Here is a 22,721-nt window from a genome sequence, read left to right as displayed (position 1 = left end):
GTTCCTCGCAGGAACTAAGTTATATGTCATTTGTGTAAAAGAAACCACTTCCCCTAGCTTTTCTGGTCATTGTATATTTCTGCAAAACTAACCCCGACACTAACACTTGGGTCTCTGAAGGCAGAAGCCTTCACCCTATGAGTTTGGAGGTGGAGTTCTCGAGTTTCACAGTGCCCAGAACCTCTGAGCAGATTTGGAGCATGCCCAGCAGAGGGCCCACACAACGCCTCAGGTCCAGGCAGGTAATTCTCTACCTCCCTGGTAATTCTGTGAAGGTGGACTGGCACCATTAAGACACAGGGAAAGTTAATAAAAATCAGATGGCTAAAAGTAGATTCCAGTACTTGAAACCCTGCTGCTTCAGCTGCCTCCATTTGCCAGGGATAAGGCAGAGGTGACCAACTCAAGGCCCCTTAAACTTGTAGGCCCAGTTAGCTCCATTTTTTAGATGAGGAGACCAAGGCCTAGAGAACAATGTGGAATATGTGGATGGAATTGTCAGCTGGTGAGAGGTTGATGTATTTAAGCAACTGTTTTGCTGAGGTCCTGAGCACCAGACGTGGCCTATCGGCCTGATTCAGATTTGGGCCAGCATGGAGGTGAGCTGGAGGCTCTGGCATGCACACTTATGGGTTGCAGGTGGTGTTTCCAGAAGATTGGTCTATTTTCTGACCAAGGAGTGAGCTTGCGGCTCAGCCACTTTGGACCCCTCTGTCAACTTCTCACAGTTGCTTTGAGCCCTGTGGCCCCAGAGATCATTTCCGGCGTCAGTAGTCTTTCTTCTGAGCAGATATGTGCATGGTGCCAGTCCTGGGTGCCAAGGGGCCGACAGCTGCTCTTGGACTGAGGACGAGTGCAGTGAGACCATGTTCAGGGGCAAATGCGCCTGCCCTACTGTGGAAAGGCAGCTGCAGACTACCTTGTCTTCCAGCTCTTGGATTGTGAACTTTGTCCTGTGGCGCTGAGGAACCACAGCAGACATTTCAGTGGCAGTCAGTTTTTCAGTTTTAGAAAGGCCACATGAGTGGCTCTGCTGGGCAGTGGGGGGCTACCCCCTCTGAGCAGCGAGGTGGCAGCAGCTAACCCAAATACATTCATCTGATGAAGAGCTGAGGCCCTGCCATAGGCCAGGCTCTGAGCTGTGCCAGCTGTATAGCCGTGCCCCAAAGCAGGCTCTGCTGTGGGAGCTTGGGCTGTCGAGTGCAAGGGCTTTGGGGACAACCAGGAACACAGAGGGTAGTCCTGGCAATAGGGATCGTGAATCAGACATTTGTAGGGGGTGGTAGATAGGGCCCCGGGGGAGGAGGTGAAGGCTAGGAGGGGACTGCACCAGGAAAACCTGGGAATAAGAGAGCAGCTGTGACATCAGATGGGGCAGAGGGACCAGAGGTGGCCTGGCCTGAGGTGGGTGCCTGGCTTAAGTCACTGGTAATCAGGAGTATCTTTGGTAAGAGGGGGTGAAACAGGCATAGGAGGAAGTGGGTTCAGAGATAGCAGTGGGGTGAGGTGGCTTTGTTTTTTAAAAAAGACAGGTTGAAACTCTTTCTCCAGGCGAAGAAGCTGGTGGGCAAAGGAGAGAGGAAGGGTGAGGCAAGCATGGTGCTTAGGGAGCGGAGCATCAGGTGGGAGGAGTAGAAGGAGGGGCGCCTGGGCAGGGGCTGGCTATTGACTCCCCACACAGACTGAGTCACCCCCCCCCCACCCCTGCCATTGCCCTGGTCCAGGGTGGGTACAGAGATGACACTGCTCTGGTCCTTGTTCCCTAATGCCCATGGCCAGCTCTTTAGGCAGGACTGCAGAGTAGGCAGTCCCCAGGACAGCCCTTCAGCCACAGCTAGTGTTCTCTGTGGGCCAGCAAGGTGCACCTGCCTGTTTTCTTCCTGGCTCAAAGCGTTGTTCCAAAAAGTGCTCCTCCACCAGAGGTCCTTGTTGTTAAGCATGCAGCCTCGGAGGTGGCCTGCTGGGGGGGATACTGTTTGTTTGAATGCCTAAGGCCAATAACATCATGGCTTTGTAAACTGGAGGCAGGGCCACTGTGGGTCTCAGCTTCCTCTCTTTCTCTGGAAGTCACTGTCTATCTCAGAGCCTCAGTTTCCTTTTCTGTAAAGTGGGGCAGGTGAGACAGTGTAATGGTGACAAGGTGACTCAAGTCTGTGAGGGCAGTGACCTTCACAGATGCTTTGACCTTCTTCTTTCAGTCCTGAATTCTGCCAGGTCTAGGTTTCTGAAAGAGCCACTGTGCAGTTGCTTTCATGTCTGGGTATTTAGTGGGTGCTTGTTAAATGCTTGAACGAACAAAGAAATGAAGCATATCTTTCTCCAAGCTGAGCGCCTAAGTCTGCCCACCCAGGAGAGCTGCTTTGGGTTTCTTCCTCCCTCTCCTCTTCCTCCTCTGGTGCTTCTACTAGAGCCTTGAAGACCACCTTTTCCAGTATCCTGACCCTGAGCCCCTGGGACAGGCTGTACCACCAATGGGAGTTGAGAGACCAGGGTCCCACACCTCTTGGCTGTGCTACTCACTCTCCAGTTCTGGCTTCAGGTGAGGCTCTCAGTGTCCTAGAGCCTACCTGCGGCTGACATCAGCCTTGCTGGCCTGGCAGGGCTGTGGGGAGACTTGCAAGAGGTGGGAAGAAAGGACTTAAAGGTGCTCTGTAAAGACAGGACAAGAAAAAAGAAATTATCTCTATGGCCCAAGTAGGGAAATTCCTTTTGCTCCCAAGTGTAGTGACGCCTTCAGGTCTGTCACTTTTGTCAGACCTTTGTTTCTCTGCCCTGTCCATCCCTGAGGGAACAAGGCCACTGGGGTTGTTGACATGTCCCAGGCCCAGCCTCCAGCCACACAGGTGGAATTTTCCACTTCTTTTTTTTTTTTTTTTTTCAAATATTAATTGAGGCCCCAGCTAGTCAACAGTGGACTCATTGTCTCCTGAAGAGCACACTGTTTCTGGCAAATACTGGCTACCTCCCAGGGCCTTGGCGGCCCGCCCAAGCTAGGATGGGCGCTATTGGGAGCTCTTGGTACCACCCCCACTCCACCCCAGTTCTGCTACAGCTGGTTGAATTTGCAGTCAGTGGCCATGCCTGCTTTGAGCCCGGAACCCTGAAACCACCCAAAGCGCTTGCTCCCGGTTCCCAGCAGGGAGGAGGGCGGGCCAGGAAGACACACAGACCTGGGCCATGGTGTTACCTCTGTGTTAACACTACTCCTGCCAGTTCCTAGGACGAAACTCTGTGAGGCTACAGGCTGTGGGTACTTGGATTGATCTTCGCATGTGCTGTCACACTGAGGCCTCAAAGAAAGTCCAGAATGCAGAGGAGTCTGGTACTGTTTTTCTGTCAAATGCCCACCTGTGCGTGGTTGACAGAGTCAGCCTCCCAGGGCTGGAGGGAGGGTTTCCAGAGATGACATCAGGGGGTGGAGCAGTGAGCAGCATGGGGTTCATACCACCTGTTTCTCCATCAGTGATACCTTACTTACTGTTATTAGCAGTGTTTCTGCGGCTTGTCGTTGCAACATCACTCCCCACATTTAATGGAGGAGAAAATAGGATGAGTGAGGATGCAGAGAGGGGAGCAAGGCAGGACTCAGGTCCCTGCTGTGAACTTGATAACACCATGTGCTTTTAATGTCGCACTTGTGGTTCTTTGAAGGGTGTTTTTGGCTCCGACTTGCTTTTGCTCTCCTGAGAAACCTGTGAAACGGGCAGCTCTGTTCCCATTTTATGGACATGGAAACAAGGCCCAGAGTTGCTAAACCCTGAGTAGTGACAGACTTGGGGCTGTAGTCCAAGATCATGATCTCCAGTTCCTTTCACTTTTTTTTTTTTTTTTTAATAGTGAAACTTGAACATGGAACCCCAGTATATGAAACAGATACTGGTGATGCTGTATATTAGTGTGAATTTATCATGTAAGTTCCTATTTTTTTTTTTAACATATTGTAGAGCCTGATGCTCTTTCCACGAACACACTCTTAAGACCAGCCTGTAAGTGCTAGCTGATGCCCTGCACTAGCCCTGGTGCCTGATCAATTCCTGCACTTTCATTTGATGATAGAGCCGTTTGTAGTTGACATGAGGAAGCAGTGGGCATTTTTTTAAACAGCTCACCTGGGAGTCCTAGGGCCCTTTGCAGTTCAGCCCCTCCAGAAAGTTGAAAGGGGCACAGCAACGTGTGGGCAAGTTGGCTGATGCATATCTGGCCTCTGGTTTATACACGAAAGTGGGCTGGCTACCTCCTGGGCTACTCTGGATGTGATCTGGTGCCCCTGCCATGCTGTGGCTGGGATGGCATCCTGACGGGGGCTCAGTACCTCCCGAGCCTTGCTGGCCTTCAGTGGAGTGTGACTCTGAGTCTGTGGTAGCTCCTGAATGAATGTGGGTTAAAGATTAAGCAGGCCTTGCAGCTGCTCTGCACTACCCTCTGCTCAGCCCTATGTTTATAGCAAAGGCTGGTGTTAGTGCCGTCTTTGGTGCCACTTTCTGTGGGAAGGGAAGCTTTGTTCCGACCTTGGGCAGGCCAGCTCGGCACACGGGTCTGGGCTTCTAGGGGATTGATGCCTGGTTGGTAATAGTGCATCTCAGAAGGACCATGTTTGCTTTGTTTTTAACTTTTAATCTCTTAATGGTCTGGTTAAAAATTTTTGGTTGTTAAAAAGCAAAGCTACATCGCATTTAAGCCACTTATAGGAGACACGGCAGACATCAAGTCACTGCATCAGATTGCTGGAAAGACTTCTCAATCCTGCCTTTCGATTCTGTGCTTATCTTTCACAAACAATTGAAAATAACACGTGGGCTGGCACTTAGCCACAGAGCCCAAATCCTTCATAACCGGGTGTGAGGTGGGTGTTTTTTAATCAAGATTTTGGACATGTGCTTGAAGGAGGAAGCGGATAACAAACCTGTGTCAAATGCCCTTACCTTCTGTGGAAGAGAGTAGAGTCCCTCAGCTGGGCCAGGCTCTCAGCCTCTGCTTTCTCTCATTTGCTTTGTTAGTAGGGATATTGCAGATTTAAAACAGCCAATAATGACAAAAGCCCTTTTGGTTATGGACAATTTGAAACATGTACAAAAGCAGACAAAAGAGAGTTTGAGGTCCACATTCCATCCCCTCATGGGGAACCCTGTTTCAGCTGCCCGGAACCCCTGGGGATGTTGTTGTTGTTGTTGTTGTTTAGGTTTTTTTTTTTAGTAGAATTGAGTTACAATGTCCTGTCAATTTTCGCTGTACAGAAAAGTGATCCAGTTTTTTTTTTTTTTTTTTTTTGCTATTTCTTGGGCCACTCCCGCGGCATATGGAGGTTCCCAGGCTAGGGGTCCAGTCGGAGCTGTAGCCACCAGCTTATGCCAGAGCCACAGCAACGCGGGATCCGAGCCGCGTCTGCGACCTACACCACAGCTCACGGCAACGCCGGATCGTTAACCCACTGAGCAAGGGCAGGGACCGAACCCGCAACCTCATGGTTCCTAGTCGGATTCGTTAACCACTGCGCCACGACAGGAACTCTTGATCCAGTTTTACACACACACACACACACACACACACACATACACACATCCTTTTTCTCATATTATCTTCCATAATGTTCTATCAGAAGTGGTTAGACCTGGGATTGTTTTAAACCAAATCCCAAACATCGCTTATATTTTCTGTCAATCTTTCAGTAGCTATTTCTGAAGGAATTGTGTTAAACAGCATAACCACAGGACCGGTGTCACATCTGACAGACAAGCAGTGACTCCTTACCATCCTCAAAGATCCAGCCAGTGTTCAGATTCCCAGTACCTGAATGAAATCCCCATGCCATTCTGTCATGATCTAGGGATTTCACCCGATCTCTCTCTGCCTTCGTTCTTTTTTACTTGAACTTGTTGCTAAGAAATGGACGGACATTCTCTTGTCCTGGATTCTGTGCTTGGGCCCCCTTCATGTCCTGCCACACATGCCTCTGACCTTCGACCTTCCCCTGAATTGGTAGCTGGATTTAGAAGTGTAAGCAGATTGATGTCTGGAGTTTGGGGTGAGGATATTTTCCTGTATTCTCTCATTCAGACCCCTGTCTCCACTGGGGGGAGAAATCATTTGTTTTTATGTCATCTCCTGTGTGTGAAGTTACTTTGGTGAGGCCCGCGCTGAGCCCTCTGCTGGTCCTGTGAGATCCCCAACTGCCGTGTGGAGAGCAGATGGTGCTGTGGTGTGGGAGGGCGTCGGAGTGGCAAGGATGCTGTAGGATGCCAGCCAGAGGTGATGGAGCCTGAGCCACAGGGAGACCCAAGCGGGCAGATTCATCAGAGGTGGCTGCACCCATTGTAAGAGAAGTCACTGTCCCTCTGTACCTTGGTGTCCATGCCTGCCTCCTTGCCTGAATGAACAATGTGTTTTCACACACTAATCACATAACAAGCATTTAGTGAGTACCTGGCTCTGGGAGCTGTGAGTGCCCCTCGCTACTGACTGAGTGAACAAACATGGTCACCGCTCTGTGGACAAGCCCTGCAAAGTGGGAATCTTGGTGGCTCATGGTCACTAGGCCATCAGGCCACTGTACCTGGCCCAAAGAAGACCTTCAACACCCCAGAGAGGAGAGCGATTCCCCTTTCCGTTGTTACCCCTTTAATGTGTCATACCATGGTCTTTTGTCTCCGCAGCCCTCTTCCGGTTTTGGCTCAGACTTACCAGTGCCCACCCAGTGGGTCCCCTGCACATCCCCTCTTTCACTGGGCCTTTTCTGCTGCAGGACCCACTTAGAGTGCAGGGGAGCTTGTGTCTGGAGGAGCATCTTTTTTTTTTTTGTCTTTTGTCCTTTTAGGGCCATACCTGCGGCATATGGAGGTTCCCAGGCTAGGGGTCTAATTGGAGCTACAGCTGGCAGCCTATGTCACAGCCACAGCAACACCAGATGCGAGCCTTGTCTGCAACCTACACCACAGCTCATGGCAACACCAGATCCTTAACCCACTGAACGAGGCCAGGGATTGAACTGACAACCTCATGCTTCCTAGTCGGATTCATTTCCACTGCGCCACAATGGGAACTCCCACGGAGGAGCACCTTTCTTTCTCAGGAGCCAGCTGGAGAGGCTCCTTCCTCTCTCTGCAACCTCTCAGGGAGGGGCCCTGGGGGAATTGAGTCCCCCTAGCACTGAGCCTACCTCCCAAACATACCTCATACGCCCACACCACCCGCTCAGGTTGGCTCCACAGACAAGAAGGGCAAGCCCGAGGAGCCACCCCAGGGTGTTTGGACTCTAGGTTTCCCCACCTTATACTGGTTTTGGTGAGACCACCATCATGGAGGTTTTAGAAAGTGGGGAGACCACCTAGGGAGACATGGGCTACAGGCAGAGGGATGCTTGGAATGCAGGGTACAAGGTCATACAGGCACTGAGGGGGCTGCAGAGATGAGGAAGGAGGAACTGCAAACATGAGAGGCCTCTACAGAGGGTTAGGGCCCCCTGTCACCAACAGAAAACAACCCCCAGCCTAGGTCACCCAGAAGTCCTGACAGAGCTAGGGATGAAGGCCAGGCCTTCATTGGCGTCAGACTTGGGGCACCCCCCCGGGCGAGGGGGGCTTTCTTGACAACCTGACTAGCTTCTGCCCTGTCCCTTGTCCTACCCTCAGCATCAGAAGGGCACAGAGACAAGTGGCATCAGCACAAGAAGAGTCTAAGGACAAGCGACCTTGCTCCAGCAGCCTGGAGTTATCCCCGAAGCATCGAATGATTAGCTGTTTCAAGAATAGAGACTTTCTGATTCAGTTGTTTATTCTGCACAAATATGTGGGAAGTGAGAGTTTTAGGAAGACACTTGACTTCTGAAGAAAATGCCTCCCCCCCCCCACCTCTTTTTTGGCTGCATCCACAGCATATGGAAGTTCCTAGGCCAGGGATCAAATCTGAGCCACAGCCCTGAGGCTATGAGGGAGCTTGATCCACCATCTTGGGAGGGTAGGTGGTCTGGGCTGGGGGATGGCAGTGAGGTTCTTATGGGAGGAGGAGGCAGCTGCCCAGGGTTCTTCACTGGACCGTTGCTAACCAGCCACATCTTATCTCTCTGACCAAGACCCTTGCCACCTGTGCCACCATCCTCCTCCCACCACAGGGCTGAACCATTTGGTGGCTGTGCCATAAAGAAGCCTTTGCCAGGCTTCAGGGAAGCAACTGAACTTCACTTCTTGGCCTCCAGAGCCCTGGTCGGCATGTAGTGCCTTGTCCCTTTCCATGTGCTGACGACGTTTTGGCTCCTGGGAGGTGGCCTTGTTGGTCAGGCTTATGCTGGATGTTTCCTGCCTCTGACTTGAAAAGGGATAAGGGCTCCCCTCTCAGACTTGTTTCCCTTTCTATGATGTGGGCCTGATGTTGATGGTGATGATAATAGTGATGATGGTGATGATGATGAAGAAGCCCACCCACCCAGTGCCTTTAGGGGATTCAAAGTGCATGATAACCCATGTCCAGTGCTCAGGATGGGTGTCTCTCCCATTATTATTACTATACTTATAACTCTGGTCCCGTGGCTTAATGGAGCTCCATGAACAGACAGTGGCAGGTACAGAACATTGCTCTTTTTTAAAAAAAATTTGTTTTATTGAAATATAGTTGATTTACAATGTTGTATTAATTTCTGCTATACAGCAAGGTGGTCATTTACACATATGCATATACATTCTTTTTCATATTGTTTTCTGTTTTGGTTTACCACAAAATATTGAATATGTTCCCTGCGCTATACAGTAAGACTTTATTTATCTATTCTATATATAATAGTTTGCATCTGCTAATCACAAATTCTCAATCCATCCCTCCCCTCTGGCAACCAGAAGTCTATTCTCTATGTCTGTGTGTCTGTTTCTGTTTCATAGATAAGTTTGCCATATTTTAGATTCTACATATAAGTGATATCATATGGTATTTGTCTCTCTCTGTCTGACTGACTTCACTTAATGTGATAATCTCTAGGTCCATCTGTGTTACTGCAAACAGAGCACTGCTCATTTGACCCACACAAAGCCCAGCCTGTGGCTTTGTGCCCAGGTCTGCTCACATCATGTCTGTAGTTGATAGGGCTACACAATCACTATTTAAATGGTTAGTAGGATTCTTTCTTGTGAACGGGCCCTTGTTACTGCTCTGTCCCCCATCAGGAAACAGTAAGTTTTCACCATTGTTCACCAGCATAAACAACTTGAGACAGACCTCTTAGGCTGTTTTTTTTCAGTTGTGCAGAGTGCTTTTTTAGTTAATCTCCTAGAAGTGGGATTGCTGAGACAAAGGGCTGCACCTTTAGAACCTGGATGCATTATCATTTTTGGGCAGGGTTTACATGCTCCCCAGCTGAGCCCAAAGCAGAGTTACTATTTGCCATTGGCCCTGCCTGGCTGGGCTTCTCAAAGACTGAGGCAAGGCCTTGTGCTACCTGTGGGGCTGGCTGAGATTGCTGGTCCCTCTCCCCAGTTCTGTCATCTCTTCTTGGGTAACTGCCAAAAGCCAGGACCTCAGTGGCCACAAGGGTCTGATACTAGGCTAATACACGGCACTGGCCCAGAATTGGAAAAGAAGTGGTGTGCACTTGCGAATACACACACACATGCATGCCAAGAAATTGTGAAGAGCCCTGTTCAAAGGGTCATTTTGGAAAGTTTGGTCCATGGGCACTCTGGGCGTGGTGGGGAACCATTTTATTCTGGTCACAATTCTTTCGCAATTTGACTGCACCAGAATTATCAAATTTATTGTGCAATTGGTCACAAGCTCAAAATTACATGGAAACTGCTTTACCATACAAGGCAGTCAGCATTCTGTCCACAAAATTAGGCAGAATTTTCAATACCAGTCTTCACCTTCTGATTTCAGAGATAAATGAGAATTGTTAGCAGCTACAAAGGACTATGGTGATGAACTCCACAGGACTCAGAAGGGTGTGGCGGCCCCTGTGTTTGTTCCCCCTCATTTAATTCTGTCTCTCCCCTTGACAGTGTCTTTCATCACATGTGCTGTGTCCACCACTGATGTTGAGGGTGAGGGCCTGAATTGACCAAAGCCTTGCTTCCTGGCTGGAGGTGCCACAGGGTCTTGTGTCCAACACCAAGCTGACTGGCCAGATGCTATGTATGGTTTGCTGGACTGCCCTGTGCTCCAGGAAAATGAGCTTGGAGGAGAGTCTTCTCCCCCTGACTTGGGAGGCAGAGTGGGTGGAAATATCCTCTTTTCCATGCACAGAGATAGACTGAGCCCTTCCTCTCCTGCTCCAGGGCCCCAGGAGGGGACAGATAGCCCTAGACACAGAGGCAAGGCTGGTCCCAGGAAACAGGGTGGGGCAGGGGTACAGGCAGCAAGAGTCAGAAGGAAGGCTTGGACACCTCACACCCACTTCAAACCCCACCCACAGTGTGGTCACTGCTCCCTCCCATCCACACATACACATACTCACTCATGTGAACACATGTGCTCTTCTGTTGTTATCTGAGCTCCCATCTCCCTGTAAACATCTGTTATTTTCCAGTTTTGAAACTGGCCATTCTAAGGGATGTGACGTGGTCGCTCATTGTGGTTTTAATTTGCATTAGTGATGTTGAACATCTTTTCAAATGCTCGTTGACCATTTATATATCTTTGGAGAAATGTCTATTCCAGTCCTTTGCACATTTTGTTTTTTGGCATGTATACTGGATTGTTTTGTTGAGTAGTAGGAATTATTTATATATTTTGGATATTAATCCCATATCCGATCTATGATTTGCAGATTTCTTCTTCCATTCTGTGGGTTATCATTTCACTCTCTTGATGGAGTCCAATGATACACAGAAGTTTTTAATTTTGATGAAATCCAATTGATCTTTCTTTTGTTGCCTGTGCTTCTGGTGAAGCTAATCACCAAGAAATCATCACCAAATCCAGTGTCATAAAGATTTTTCCCTTTTTATCTAAGGGTTTTATAGTTTTAGGTTTGATCTATTTTAACTTTTGTATATGGTATAAGGTAAGATTCCAACTCCCTGCTTCTGCATATGGATACAGTTTTCTCATCTCCATTTGCTTGAAAGATTATCCTTTCTCCATTGAATAGTCTTGTCAACCTAGTAAAATATCAGTTAACCAGCAATGTGAGGTTTTATTTCTATACTCTATTGTGTTGGTCTACATGTCTGTCCTTATACCATCACCATGCTGTTTTGATTACAGTGGCTTTGTAGTAAGCTTTGAAATCAGAAAATGTGAGTCTTTGAATTTGTTCTTTTCCAAGATTGTTTTGGTATTTGGGATCTTTTGAAATTTCATATGAATTTTAGGATGAGTTTCTCTATTTCTGTGAGAGCACTGTTGGAATTTTGATAAGGATTCCATTGAATCTATAGAGTGCCTTAGGTAGTATTGTCATTTTAACAGTATTAAGTCTTCTAGTCCATGAACATAGGCTGTATTTCCATTTCTTTATGTCTTCTTTAATTTCTTTCAGTATTGCTTTGTAATTTTCAGTGTTAGATCTTTTAAATTTTTCATTAAATTTATTTCTAAATATTTTATTCCTTTTGCTGCTGTTGTAAATGGTCTTGTTTTAATTTCCTTCTTTAATTTTTAATTTCTAGAAATGCAACTGATTTTTCTGTGTTGATTTTGTATCCTGCAACTTTGCTGAATTTGCTTATTTTACCTCTAATGGTTATTGTTTGTGTCTGTGGGTAATCTTTAGGGTTTTATACATATTAGATCATGTATCTTCAGAGATAACTTTACTTCTTTCTTTAAAATTTTGATGCCTTTTATTTCCTTTTCTTGCCTAAGTTCTCTGGCAAGAACTTCCAGTACTATGTTGAATAGAAGTGGCAAAAGTGTCTTCCAGATTTTAGGGGAAAGATTTTAGTTTTTCACCATTGAGTATGATGTTAGCTGAGGGTTTTTCATATGTGGGCTTTATCATATTGAAGAGTTTTATTCTATTCCGTGTTTACTGAGTGTTTTTGTCATGAAAGGGCATTCAATTTTGTCAGATACTTTTTCTGCCCAACTGAGATGATTATATGGATTTTATTCCTTCAGTCTATTAATGTGGTAGATTATATTGATTGATTTTCATTTGTTAAGCAATATTTGTACTCCTGGGATAAATTCCACCCGGTCACAGTGCACAATCCTTTTTAAAACACTGATGAATTCAGTTTTCTTGTATTTTGTTGAGAATTTCTACATCAGTATTCATAAGAGATACTGGTTTATAGTTTTCTTGTTAGGGTCTTTGACTTTGCTATCTGGTTAATGCTTGGCTCATATAATGAGTTAGGAAACTTGCCCTCCTCTTCAATTTTGGGGGGAGAATTTGAGAAGGATTGATGTTAATCGTATAAATGTTTGGTAGAATTCATGAGTGAAGCCATTTTATCCAGGGTTTTTCTTTTTGGGGAGGTTTTGGATTATTGATTCTATCTCCTTGCCAATTACTCATATTTATTCAAATTTTCTATTTCTTCATGATTCAGTTTTGGTAGATGATGTATTTCTGGCTATTTGTCTATAGGTTATCCAATTTGTTGGTATACAGTTGTTCACAGTACTTTCTTTTAATCTTTATCATATCTGTAAAATCAGTAGTGATGGCCCCACTTTAAATTTCTTTTTTTTTTTAATGGACACACCCACTGTATATGGAAGTCCCCAGGCCAGGGACCAAATTTGAGCTGCACCTGTGACTAGTGCTGCAGCTGCAGCAATGCAGGGTGCTTTAACCCACAGCACCAGGCTGGGGATCAAACCCATGCCTCCAGAGCTACTTGAGCTGCTGCAGTCAGGTTCCTAACCCACTAGTCATAGCAGGAATTCCTTAAATTTCTGATTTTACTAATTTGAGTATTCAACTTTTTTTCTTAGTCAGTCTACCTAAAAGTTTGTCAAATTTTTTTTTTTTTTCTTAAGACCCAACTTTTGGCTTGACTTTGTCTATTGTTTTTCTGTTCTTTATTTCATTTATCTCGGCTTAAATCTTTATTATTTCCTTCCTTCTGCTAGCTTTGAGTTTAGTTCGCCCATCTTTTTCTAGTTCCTTATGATGTAAAGTTACGTTATTTTTTGAGCTCTTTTCTTCGTTTTTAACGTAAGCATTTACAACTATAAATTTCCTCTTTTAGCACTGCTTTTGCTGCATTTGTGAAGTTTTGTTATGTTGCAGTTTTACTTTTCATTTTCAGTATTAGATTTTTTAAAAATTGAAGTGTAGTTGAGTTACAATGTTGTGTTAATTTCTGGTGTACATTAACTTGATTCAGTGTAATTTCCTGGGCCAGGGATTGAACCTGCTCCACAGCAGTGACAATACCAGATCCTTAACTTGCCAGGGAACTCCTACACTCTCATTCTAAAATAATCTTTTCTGTATGGTTTATCACAGAACATTGAATATAGTTCTCTGTGCTATACAGTAGGACCTTACTGTTTATCCCTTCCATGTATAATAGCTTACATCTACTAAACCCAACCTGTCACTCTGTCCCTCTCCCAACCTCTTCTCCGATGGGAACCACAAGTGCATTCTCTATATCCTAGAGTCAGTTTCTGTTTTGTAGACAGCTTTATTTGTGCCACATTTTTATTTTTTATAGTTTTTTCATTTTTAAAAGTTTTATTGAAGTATAGTTGATTTACAATGTTGTGATAATTTCTGCTGTATGACAAAGTGATTCAGTTGTACATATACACACATCCATTCTCTTTCAGATTCTTTTCCCATGTAGCTTATCACAGAATATTGGCTAGGTTCGTACCATATTTTATTTTATTTTAATATTTTTGCTTTTTAGAGCCATACCTGCAGCATATGGAGGTTCCCAGGCTAGGGGTCGAATTGGAGCTGCAGCCACTGGCCTACACCACAGTCACAGCAACACAGGATCCAAGCCTTGTCTGCGACCTACACCACAGTTCACAGCAACGCCAGATCCTTAAGCCACTGAGCAAGGCCAGGGATCGAACCCGCAGCCTCATCATTCCTAATCAGATTCGTTTCTGCTGCACCACAACAGGAAATCCTGTGCCATATTTTAGATTCCATGTATAAGCAGTATATGTTATTTGTCTTTCTCTTTCTGACTTACTTCACTTAGTATGATGATCTCTAGTTGCATCCATGTTGCTGTGAATGGCATTATTTTGGGGTTTTTAGGGATGAGTAGTATTCCATTGTACATATGTACCACATCTTAATTCATTCATCTGTTGATGGACATTTTAAGTTGTTTCCATGCCTTGGCTGTTGTGAATAGTGCTGCTATATACAAAGGAGTGAATGTATCTTTTTGAATGATAGTTTTGTCTAGATATATGCCCAGGAATGGGATTGCTGGATCATATGGTAATTCTTTTTTCAATTTTCTGAGGAACCTCCATACTGTTTTCTATAGTGATTGTACCTACATTCCTATCAACAGGATAGAAGGGTTCCTTTTTCTCCACATCCTTGCCAGCATTTGTTATTCGTAGACTTATTAATGGTGGCTGTTCTGACCAGTACGAGGTGCTACCTCCTTGTATCTTTGTTTTGCATTTCTGTGCTAACTAGTGACATTGAGCATCTTTTCATGTGCCTACTGGCCATCTGTATGTCTTCTTTGGAGAAATGCACAGTTAGGTCTTCTGCCCATTTTTTGATTGGGTCATTTGTTTTCTTGTTTTTGGTTGTATGAGTTGTTTGTATATTTTGGAGATTAAGCCCTTGTTGGTTGCATGATTTGCAAATGTTTTTTCCTGTTCTGGAGGTTGTCTTTTCAGTTTTTTCTGTTTTGTTTATGATTTCCTTTGCTGTGCAAAAGATTGTAAGTTTGATTAGGTCCCATTGGTTTATTTTTGTTTTTTATTTCTACTGTCTTGGGAGACTATACATTTGTACAGTTTATTCAGAGAATGTTTTGCTTATGGTCTCTTCTAAAACCAGGAGTTTTGTGGTGTCATGTCTTATGTTAAAGCCTTAAAGCATTTTGAGTTTATTTTTGTGTATGGTGAAAGGATATGTTCTAGTTTCATTGATTTACATGCAGCTGTTTAACTTTCCTAACACCACTTGCCAAAGAAACTGTCTTTTTCCAATTGGATATTCTTGCCTTCTTTGTTGAAATTAATTAAGCATAGGTGTGTGGGTTCCTTTCTGGGCTCTACTTACTTCCTTTGATCCATATGTCTATTTTTGTGCCAGTACGATGCTGTTTGATAACTGTAGCTTTGTTGTATTATCTGAAGTTTGAGAGGGTTAGGCCTCCAACTTTGTTCTTTTTTTTTTTCAGGCTTGCTTTGGCAATTTTGGGTATTTTAAGTTTCCATATAAATTTTAGGATTATTTGTTCTAGTTTTTTTTTTTTTTTTTAATTTGTTCTAGTTCTATGGAAAATGTCATGAGTAAGTTGATAGGGATCACATTAAATTTGTAGATTTCTTTGGGTAGTATGGCCATTTAAACCATTCTAATTCTTCCAATCCAAGAGCATGGGATGTCTTTTCATTTATGTAAATCATCTTCAATTTCCTTTATTTAATATTTTAGAGTTCTCGGTGCACAAGTCTTTCAGGTTTATTCAGATTTATTTATTTATTTTTTGGGGGGTGCTATTTTAAAATTTTTCTGTGTGTGCGTGTGTGTCTTTTTGCCTTTTCTAAGGCCGCTCCCATGGCATGTGGAGGTTCCCAGGCTAGGGGTCGAATCGGAGCTGTAGCTGCCGGCCTCTGCCACAGCTACAGCAGTGCTAGATCTGAGCTGCATCTGCGACCTATACCACAGCTCACGGCAATACCAGATCCTTAACCCACTGAGCAAGGCCAGGGATCGAACCCACAACCTCATGGTTCCTAGTCGGATTCATTAACCACTGAGCCACAACGGGAACTCCAAAATGTATTGTTTTTTAATATTCTTTTTATGATAATTCATGTTTAGTATATAGAAATGCAATCAATTTGAATGCTAATCTTCTTTCCTGCTACTTTGATGAATTTGTTGATCAGATAGAGTAGTTTTTGCGTAGAGTTCTTAGGGTTATCTATAGATATAGTATCATGTCATCTGTAAATAGTGATGATTTTACCTTTTCCCGTCCAATTTGGATTCCTTTCATTTCTTTTTATAGTCTGATTTCTGTGTAGGACTTTCTGTATTATGTTGAATAAGAGTGGTAAGAGTGAGCATCCTTGTCTTTTCTCACTTCTTTTCTCAGTTTTTTCTTTTGTCCTATCTAGTTATGTGGAGATTTTCTTGTTCTTAGTCTGAGGTCTTCTGCCAGTGTTCAGGAGATTTTCTGTGAGAATCATTCCACATGTAGAAGTACTTTTGATGTATTTGCTGGTGAGGTGAGCTTCATGTCCTGCTGCTCCACTGTCTTGATTGTCTCAAAAATTTTATTTCATTTGTCTTAAAGTATTTCCTAATTTACCTTGTTATTTCTTCTTTAATATATTGGTTTTTAAAGAGTGTGTTATTTAATGTCCATGTATTTGTGAATTTTCCAGTTTTCCTTCTGATATTTCTAGTTTAATTCCATTTGTGATCAGAAAAGTTACTTTGTCTGAAGAATTGGTGTTGTTCCATCTTGACTGTTTCTTAGCTTTTACCAATGTAGTCTAGAGTTTTCTTTGTGGGAAGAATACAAATTATGAATTCAATTTCTTTAACAAATACATACAGCTATTTAGGTTATATAGTTCTTCTTGAGTGAGCTTTATTGATAATCTATCTTTCAAGAAATATATCCATATTATCTTAATTATCAAATGTTGTCATAATAGTCTTTTTTTAAATTTATTTTTTATTGTTATTTTCCTCAACACACTTTTTTTTCCCCCACTGTACAGCATGGGGACCCAGTTACACATACATGCATATATAATTTTTTCTCCCATTGTCGTGCTGTGTTGTAAGTATCTAAACATAATTCTCAATGCTACACAGCAGGATCTCATTGTAAATCCATTCCAAGAGCAATAGTTTGCATCCGTCAACCCCAAGCTCCCAATCCCTCCTACTCCCTCCCCCTCCCCCTGGGCAACCACAAGTCTATTCTCCAAGTCCATGATTTTCTTTTCTGTGGAAAGGTTTGTTCGTGCTGTATATTAGATACCAGATATGAGTGATATCATATGGTATTTGTCTTTCTCTTTCTGACATATTTCGCTCAGTATGAGAGTCTCTAGTTCCATCCATGTTGCTGCAAATGGCATTATTTTGTTCTTTTTTATGGCTGAGTAGTATTCCATTGTGTATATGTACCACATCTTCCTAATCCAGTTGTCTGTTAGTGGACATTTGGGATGTTTCCATGTCTTGGCTATTGTGAATAGAGCTGCAATGAACATGTGGGTGCATGTGTCTTTTTTAAGGATAGTTTTTTCTGGATATATGCCCAAGAGTGGGATTGCTGGATCATATGGTAGTTCTGTGAATGGATTTCTAAGGTACCTCCATACTGTTCTCCATAGTGGCTGTACCAGCTTAGATTCCCGCCAATAGTGCAGGAGGGTTCTCTTTTCTCCACAACTCCTCCAGCACTTGTAATTTGTGGACTTATTAATGATGGCCATTCTGACTGGTGTGAGGTGGTATCTCATGGTAGTTTTGATTTGCATTTCTCTAATAATCAGGAATGTTGAGCATTTTTTCATGCACTTGTTGGCCATCTGTTTATCTTCCTTGGATAAATGTCTATTCAGGTCTTTTGCCCATTTTTCCATTGGGTTGTTGGTTTTTTTGCTGTTGAGTTGTATAAGTTGCTTGTATATTCTAGAGATTAAGCCCTTGTCAGTTGCATCATTTGAAACTATTTTCTCCCATTCTGTAAGTTGTCTTTTTGTTTTCTTTTGGGTTTCCTTTGCTGTGCAAAAGTTTGATTAGGTCCCATTGATTTATTTTTGCTTTTATTTCTATTGCTTTGGGAGACTGACCTGAGAAAATATTCATAAGGTTGATGTCAGAGAATGTTTTGCCTATGTTCTCTTCCAGGAGTTTGATGGTGTCTTGTCTTATATTTAAATCTTTCAGCCATTTTGAGTTTATTTTTGTGCATGGTGTGAGGGTGTGTTCTAGTTTCATTGCTTTGCATGCAGCTGTCCAGGTTTCCCAGCAATTCTTTCTTAATAAACTGTCTTTTTCCCATTTCATGTTCTTGCCTCCTTTGTCAAAGATTAATTGACCATAGGTATCAGGGTTTATTTCTTCATTCTCTATTCTCTTCCATTGGTCTGTATGTCTGTTTTGGTACCAGTACCATACTGTCTTGATGACTGTGGCTTTGTAATATTGCTTGAAGTCTGAAAGAGTTATGTCTCCTGCTTGGTTTTTGTTTCTCAGGATTGCTTTGGCAATTCTGGTTTATTTGTGGTTCCATATAAATTTTTGGATTATTTTCTGCAGAATATGTAGGATGTTTCCTCTGTCATTGCCAGTGTTAGTCATTTGTGTTATCTTCTGTTCTCTGCCTGGGTAGAGGTTTAGTAATTTTCTTAAAAAACATATTTTAGTTTTATTAATTATTTTCTATTTTAAAATTTGTTTTCAAACTTATTGATTTCTGCTATTTTGTTTATTTTTTTCTGATCCCTGTGAGACGAATTTTCTTTTTTCTGATTTTTTAAAGGTGAAAGTGTAGGTCATCAATTTGAGATCTGACCTTTCTAATGTATGCATTTTAATGCTATGTATTTCCCTCAAAGCAGTGCTTGCCTGCATCACACGCATCTTTGTTGTGTTTTCATTTTCATTCAGTTAAAAAACTTGCTAACTTCTCTTGTGATTTCTTCTTTGAATCAGGGGTTATTTAAAAGTACGTTGTTTAATTTTTTTTTTTTTTGATATTTAGTGGTTTTCCAGATATATTTTAATTATTTATCCCTAAGTCAATTTTTTTGTGGTCAGAGAACATGCTTTATAGCAGCATATTGGTCCTTTTAAATTTGTTGAAATTTTTATTATGGCCCAGAATAAGGTCTGTCTTGGTGATGTGCACTTGCAAAGGACATGTATTCTGCTGTTTGGATGTTCAGTACTAAGTGTTAATTAGATCAGCTTAATTCATAATTTTGTTTAAGTTTTCTATATTCTTATGGGCTTTTTGTCTAGTAGTTTTATCTATTGTTCTCTCAGGGAGTGCTGAAATCTCTAAGTATAATTGTATATATTCATTGCTCCTTTCAGTTTTATCAATTTATGCTTCATGATTCTGAAGCTCTATTAGGCACATCCCTACTTAGAATAGTTTTGTCTTTATGATAAATTGACCCCTTTATTATTTTGAAATGTCTTCTAAACCTTGGTAATATTCTTGGTACTGAAGTCTGCATTGTGTGGTATTAATGTAGTCACTTTCTTTTTTGTTCGTGTTTATGTAGTATATCTTTTTTGCATTTTCTTATTTGTTACTTATGCCTTTACAAAGTGGGTTTTCTTTTTTGCAGTTAGCATATATTTGAGTCTTTTTTTAAATCCCATTTGACAATCTTTGCATTTTAATTGGAGTGTATAGACTATTTATACTTCATGTAGTTACTGACATGGTTGGATTTAAATCTGCCATTTTGCTATTTGCTCTTTATTTGTCCCCTGTCTTCTTGGTTTCTTCTACCTCTTCTGAATATTTTATATAATTATACTTATCTCCATTATTGAGTTATTAGCTATAATTCTTTATTGATTTTTTTTAGTGGTTGTGCTGTGCTAGGGTGTACAATATGTATCTTTAACTTATCACAGCATACTTTCAAATAATATACCTCTTGATGTATGGTATAAAAACCTTATAAAATATGTTTATTTCTCCCCCCTCATTCTTTTTGCTATTGTTGTAATACACATTTTAAGTTACATATATTATGATCTTTGTAGTGTATTTTAATACTTTTGCTTTAGATTGTCAATTTATATTCTAAAGAATTTAAAAATATAGGGAGAGTTGTATTGTATTTACCCAATGTGAAAGGCTTAATAATGCCTCCCCACCCCCCTGTCCATGACAGCCATGTCCTAACCCTAGAGTCTATGACTATGATACCTTATGTGGTGAAAGGGACTTTACAGATGAGATTCAAAATGCTGAGATGGAGAAAATATTCTGGATTATCCAAGTGACCCCAATGATGTAATCACAAGTATCTGTAAGGAGATACCACTACAGAAATAGGAGATGTGATGACAAAATCAAGAGGTTTCAGCGTTGCAAGGAGAGGGCTACTAGCTAAAGAAAGCAAGTGGTCCCTAGAATCCAGAAAGGGCAAGGAAACAGTCTCCTCAAGGGAGCTTCTAGAAGCAACCAGCCCTGCCAACACCTTGACTTTACTCCAGTGAAATTGATTTCAGACTCTGGCCTCCAGAACTGTAAGAAAATAAATGTGTATTGTTTTAAGCCACCAAGTTTGTGGTAATTTGTTAGAGCAGCCATAAGAAACTAATACATTCACAATTTTTACCATTTCCATTGCTCTTCCTTTCTTTGTGTAGATTGAAATTTTTATCTGGTATCATACTCCTTTTGCCTGAAGAAATTACTTTAATATATCTTGCAGAGAAGATCCAATAGGCAGTAAATAAATCTCAGCTTCTGTTTCTCTGAATATGTCTATTTCTCTTAATATTTGAAAGATATATTTACTGGGTATAAAGAATTCTATTTATTATTTTTCCTCCTACTTTAAATTTGTCATTCCATTATCTTCTGGATTTCATGTTTTCTCCCATCCAAGTACTAACCAGGCCCGACCCTGCTTAGCTTCTGAGATCAGACGGGATCAGGTGCGTTCAGGATGGTATGACCGTAGACTGGATTTCATGTTTTCTGATGAGAAATTTTCAACCACTCTTAAGTTTATTCCTCTGTATATAGTGTTTCTTTTTTTGGCTGGCTGCTTTGATGATTTTCTCCTGGGATTTAAGCATTTTACTGTGATGTACCTAGATGTGTTTCTCTTTGTAATGATCTTGCTTGGGATGCTCTAACCTTCTTGAATCCGTGGTGTTTTGTCTTGGATTAATTTTGGGAAAATCTCAACAATTACCTCTTTTGATATCTTTTCTCCCTGTTCTCCCTCTGTCCTTTTCTTCCCGTCTCTCCCCTTCTCCCTTTTCCCCTCCTCTCTCTCCCTCTTCTTTTTTCCCTTTATCCCTTTTTCTCCTTTCCAGTTGTCTCTATTTTAGTTTCATATCATTCCATAGCTCCCAGATCTTTTGTTCTCTCTTCCTTTCACTATTTCTTTTCTTTATATTACCGCTTGAATAAGTTCTATTAACTAATGTTCAGTTTCACTTATTCTTTGCTCTGCTGTTTCCAGTCAGACTGTTCATCTCTGATAATATATTTTTTATTTTCAGTAGTTCTGTTTATGCCTTTTTAATAGTTGCCACCTTTTTGCTAAAGTTTCCTATCTGCTCAACATGTTGTCCACCTTTTCAATTAGATCTTTTAAAAGTTAAAGTTGGTTATTTTAAAATCTTTGTTGGATAGTTCTAACATCTGGATGGGTCACCCTTTGGTCTGGTTCTGTTACCTCCTTTATTTATTTAAAATGAGTCATTATTTTTATTGTTTCATATCTATTCTCTTTTTTTATTGAGTGCATGACCTTGTGTGTAGAACGATAGTAGGGATTGAGGTAAATAGTTATTATGCCTAGAAAAGGTCTTCAGTGTGGACTCTTGAGTCTACACAGTTGGGAATTGAGCAGGACTGCCTCTACCTTATGCTAGCATGAGGCCTGGAGCATTGGAACGTTCCTCTCAGATTTCCTGCTTCAGATTTAGTTATTAGGAGGCCCTGCTGCCTCTTTCTATTGTACCTGCAGGAATCAGGTATAGGGGTGGGTGGGAATCTTTCCCTCCACTCTTACCTCTTAGCCTGACTCCAGTGATAGGCTGCTGTCATTACTTGGTGCAGGATCATGGAGCAGGGGTGGGGAGTGGGATTCATTGGGGTTTTTTGAGAATTCTTTGTTTTCAGCCTTGGTCCTGGGCAGGCCTTGTGTGCCCAAGACCTCATGCATGGTGCTTTCTCAGAGCTTCCTGCGTCAGTGGAGGTCTTAATGGGATATCCTGGCTCTTCACCTCTGTGCACTGAGTGTGTTGGGATTGATAGGAACATTGTTGGGAAAGATCCCCCCCAGAAGCTATTGGCACTTGTTCAAACTCCAGCACTCAACAGAGTGATCTTTAAAGACTGTAGCTCTGACCCCATCCCTGCTGAAAAGCCCTGTGGTACAGTCTGTGGCCCTCAGATCAAAGAGCTCTGTGGTCTCCAGCCCATCACTCTGACCTTACTGGCCCTAGACCATCAGTTTTGAGTGCAGATGTCTTGTTCTCTGAGTACTGCTAGAGACAAAATGGTGCCTGGCACACCGTAGGGGCTTAGCAACTGTCTTGAATGGATGAGGAGTGAGGGCAAACCTGGAAAACTCTTATTGCCCCTGCTTTCCAGCAGGTAGATGCCTGCTTCACCTCTAGGTCTGTGCGTAAGTCACAGAGAAGCCTTTATGGGGATGTCCCCAAGTTTGGGGAGGGGCCTTTCTCCTGTGCCCCCAGCCCTGTGCTTGTCAGTCCTGGCATAGATCCCTAAGGACTACTCTTCCTGCTTGTGCTTCTGCTTACTCCTCCTAGTGCCCCAGGGTGGGACTTGCCAGCCAGGTCTGCCCCACCCAGTGCTGGGCAGGTACCTGGCCAGTGGGCAGGGGCCTTTTGCTGCTCCAGGGTGGCTGCTCCAGCTTTGGGCTGATTG

General features: G+C 42.7%; 1 protein-coding gene across 4 annotated transcripts in view; it reads left to right on the top strand.

The window, feature by feature from the left end:
• Positions 1-22,721, top strand: part of CHDH (choline dehydrogenase) — a 45,890-nt gene that overhangs the window by 10,086 nt on the left and 13,083 nt on the right. The window contains exon 1 of one of the 4 annotated variants that reach the window (XM_047776988.1): positions 3,877-3,910. The exons of the other annotated variants lie outside the window; for them this stretch is intronic. The gene's annotated coding sequence lies outside the window, so the exon portion shown is untranslated. Of the gene's footprint in view, positions 1-3,876; positions 3,911-22,721 lie in introns of those variants that run through there. 4 annotated transcript variants of the gene reach the window in all.

This window comes from Phacochoerus africanus, chromosome 1 (genome assembly GCF_016906955.1).
Source record: "Phacochoerus africanus isolate WHEZ1 chromosome 1, ROS_Pafr_v1, whole genome shotgun sequence".
In the NCBI taxonomy this organism is placed as follows: Eukaryota; Metazoa; Chordata; class Mammalia; order Artiodactyla; family Suidae; genus Phacochoerus; species Phacochoerus africanus.
The sequence above is the reverse complement of the archived record's forward strand: the minus strand, read 5'-3'. Positions and strand labels throughout refer to the sequence as shown.